The following is a 3,997-nucleotide window of genomic DNA, read 5'->3' on the forward strand; positions in this document are numbered from 1 at the left end:
CCTTGGGGTCTCAAACGAACATCCTGGCCTCTACTTCCTTGCTTCAGCTACTCTAGCTCTCCACTCCCACTTCTGTCCACAGTCCCCTGCCTTCTGCTGCACTTACAGTCCAATGGGTTTCAGCTTCTGCTTCTCACATATAGCCTCTGTCCTCTGTTGCCTGCCCCTCGTCACCAAAGTCTATTCCAGTGTCTAAACAGAATTAAAATATTGGAGTATACATACGCAAATATATGCAAATGCTCTACAGGCAAACGTATGCCAGCTCATTCAAAATTTACTTGTCATTTGCTGCTTGAAATTGTGTGAAATTTAATTGCGCAGCTTAATTAATCGCAGTGCCCATTTATACTTGAAAGGGAGCCGTTTATAAAAGTGACCTTATTTTTTAATTTAACAGTTATAGCCTAACCAAACAAGCATTTGCAATGCAATAGGTCTCACACTTTCGAAACTTTAACCTATTGGTACTTTAAATGGCAATGACTTTTATTTATGTGCACTTTGTACTCATAGTCGTTGCTTGAAGGTTTTCAAAACACATAAATAAAAGGCATTGTCGTTTACAATGCCAATAGCTCAAAATCTCGCAAATGCGAGACCTAATGGATTGCAAATGCTTGTTAAGTTGGGTTGTCAAAATTAAGGCTTCTGCCTCTTGGTTCACAGCACCCTCCCCCCCCCCCAAGTATCCTGTCCCGCCTCCAAGTCCTCATCCAATACCACCCCCGGCTTCTCGAAGAAGTTCAGGCACTCCCTATATACAGCGCCATAGAGCTGATGCCTCCACATCAATGAGGCCAAAGAATGAACTCCCTCTACTTTCTAATTTTAAAAAAGAATGGTTGCCTTCAGCAGATCCTAGACTATTGGCACCTCAATCACTACATCCTATTGCAGTACTTCCACTTGAGTACTCTGCAGGACATCACCCTGCTTCTCCAAACAATGAGACCTCATGACTGGGCTAGGCTAAAAAGATTCCTGCTTCCATATTCTCACTGACCCCACCTACCACGGGTAGCTTTGCGTTAAGTGGACATTACCAGTTCAAAGCGCTTCCTTCAGAGTCACTACGGCTCCAAAGGTGTTTACAAAGGACCTAACTGTGGTGGCTGTGCATCTGCGCAGAGACGCCTACCCATATCTTTCAAAATGTAGACAACTGGCTGGTAAAGAGCAGCAGCAGGCAACAATGCCTAGCACGCATTCAGAAGGTGGTGCCCCTCCTCCACAGTCTAGGATTCACCATCTATGTCAAAAAATTCCATCTCTGTCCAGTGGCGGCTCCTCGGCTAAGGCGGAGGAGCATCGCCCCACTGCTTTTCAGCAGTGTAAGGAAAAATAAAATGATGATAACTCAATGTTATTATCATTTTATTTTTTCCTTTTAGGGGCGGGGCAGCTTTGCCAGGCTGTGTGGGGCGGGGCTGCTCCACTAACAGAGCAGGGGAGGGGAGGAGTGGTTTTCACTCCCTAAGTGTGCATGAATGTTTGGCCGGCCGTCTCGGGCTGGCTAAACATTCACGCGCACTTAGCATGTTCTCCACCCAGACTGCATTATAGTCTGGGTGGAGAAGATGCCCAGGCTCACAGCCCCCGTCTGAGTACCGAACCATGGCACTTAGACCAATCACAAAGCTACATTGCACCATTGCGATTGGCTCAGAAGAGCCTGGGTGCTTCCTGGTCTGTGTTCCGGCCGGAGGAGGGACACAAAGAGGAGGATGCGGCGAGGGGATACGTTTAATTTTATTTTTCATTTACACCTTCTCCCGCCTCCCCGCCGCGCCAGCTCCAATCCATGCCGGCCACCACTGCCTCCAGCTGCAGCTCCAACAAATCCATCACTTGCTAGGCTCAATCCTAAACAATGTCACAGGGATGTCACAACGTGAAGAGGGTGATGGCAATCCAACAGCTTCTCCCTCGTTTTCAAACAGGATGCCCTCTTACTGTATGGGCTCTAAAGAAATTGTTGGGGATGATGGTTTAATGCACTGCAATAGTGCTGACCTCAGGAGTTCTCTGTGAAGCAATAGTCACAAGTGGAGGGTCCCTGGGCGGATCAAGTGTTGGTAAAGGCCCATGTTCAATGCTCTCTGCAATTGGGGAATCCTAACAATATGTTGCTCTACAGTCCTTTTCTTGACCCTCTTTGAAAGGTGGCTATTACCTTGAATGCTTTACTGTTGGAGTGGGGAGCAAACCTCAATCACATTGTGCTGGACTTGGCCCTTTTTGAAGGGTCATCCCTGAACTTTTTGCATTCCTCCTGTATTTTCTCCGACCTGTTTTTGTTGGTTTTATGACTCTGGACACTTTACCACTGCTGATCAGTGCTAAAGTGCATATGCTCTACCTATAGTAAATTGATGTATGGATTAGTGACTCCATGATCTGGTTTACTTGTCAGACCCTAGTACAGTGCACTGAGCGTGCCCTGGACTTGTAAACTAAATGCTGCTGGTGGGCTTGCAGCACTGGTTGTGCCACCCACAGAAGCAGCCTGTAAAGTGTGTCTCAGGTCTGCCATTGCAGACCCTGTGTGCAGCCTTTTCTGCATATTAGTCACCCCTATGGTAGGTCCAAGGGCAGGGTGCATTGTAGGTAAAAGGTAGGATATGCCCTGATGTGTGTGGCATGTCCTAGTAGTGAATTACAGCCATTTTCGTGTTTCACTGTTGCAAGGCTACCTGTTCACCATGGGCCAGAATGGGCAGTTTGATTATTACATCTTATAATCCTAACTGACTCAGGGAACTAGGTAGAAATTCGAGTTTAGTATGCCTGAATGATAAAATACTTATTTTAGTGAAGTTGGTTTTAACATTTTGTGTTTGAAAATACCACTTTTAGAAAGTAGGTATTTTCTTGCCTAACTCTCCAAGCCTACCTCTGCTAGGTTGTGTTTGAGTGACAGGGGCTGGGGGATTCCAGGAGACAGGGTGAGTCAGCACAGGGCTGATTAGAGAGATCTGCATTTAGATGGGTGGGAGGAGTTGCACCTGGGACCTGAATAGGGCTGTGCCTTACCTCCACAGTGCTGGCTCCACCTCCTGTGGTGCGTCTGATGTCCCTGGCCTGCACTGTGAAAGGAAAGAAGGAGCCTTGTCAACAAAGTGCTCCAGGACTGACCAGAACTGGTTTGGACTAGGTAAAGGCCTCTCTGCCTTCAGAGAACAAAGATAATATGAGTATAAAAGGGGGGACCCAGACCCCAGAACTTTAGATCACTTTGGGAAACAAGAAGAACCTTTGCTGAGGAGAGGAACCAGAGAAATTGAGGAAGAGACTATCCCTAGCTGAGTGCTGTTTGGGGGATTGGCCTGCAGTGGTTGCCTGACTGCCAAAGAAAGAAGAAAGGACTTTGTGCTACTTTCAAATCAACTTGTGAAGGATCTCCAAGGGTTTGAGCAAGAGCTTGCCTCCTGCTGAAGTCTCAGGGACAACAGACTTCACCGACCATCTCCCCAAGAGTTCTTTTGAAGTGCCTGCTGTTGTGCTGGGCCTTTTGAGGGACTGCGTGCCGCAAGGAGCTCGAGGACTTTGGGGTGGGAAAGTGAACCCTGTAGTCGGCAAAGTGCTTAGACGTCCCGGATTTTCTATACTAATTAATTCTCATTCCTACGAGTGTTGAGGAACTGGTGACTACATTTTCAGAAAATCTGCTACTACTCAGCACTCGGTTTTTCCAAAGCAATTAAACTGTGCACGTGCCAGGCGCGTCACAGCGCTACAACCTATTGTCTGCTGTGATAGTAAATTATCAGTTGAGAACAGTTCGGAATCCCCGCGAGGAGGCCGACATTCCTCACCTTGGCTCCACGCGGGATACCTGAATAAATAAATTAACTTATCGCCAGGCCCACCGCCTGAGAGCTCCGCGGAGGAGGAAGTAGGTCAGGAAAATCCCAAATTGCAGCAGGTGCTTAACACCAAGAGGAGGCGGGGCTCGGCCTGCGGAGGGAGAGGCAGGAACTGACAACCCACAACA

The sequence above is a fragment of the Triturus cristatus genome, chromosome 12 (assembly GCF_964204655.1).
Source record: "Triturus cristatus chromosome 12, aTriCri1.1, whole genome shotgun sequence".
Lineage (NCBI taxonomy): Eukaryota > Metazoa > Chordata > Amphibia > Caudata > Salamandridae > Triturus > Triturus cristatus.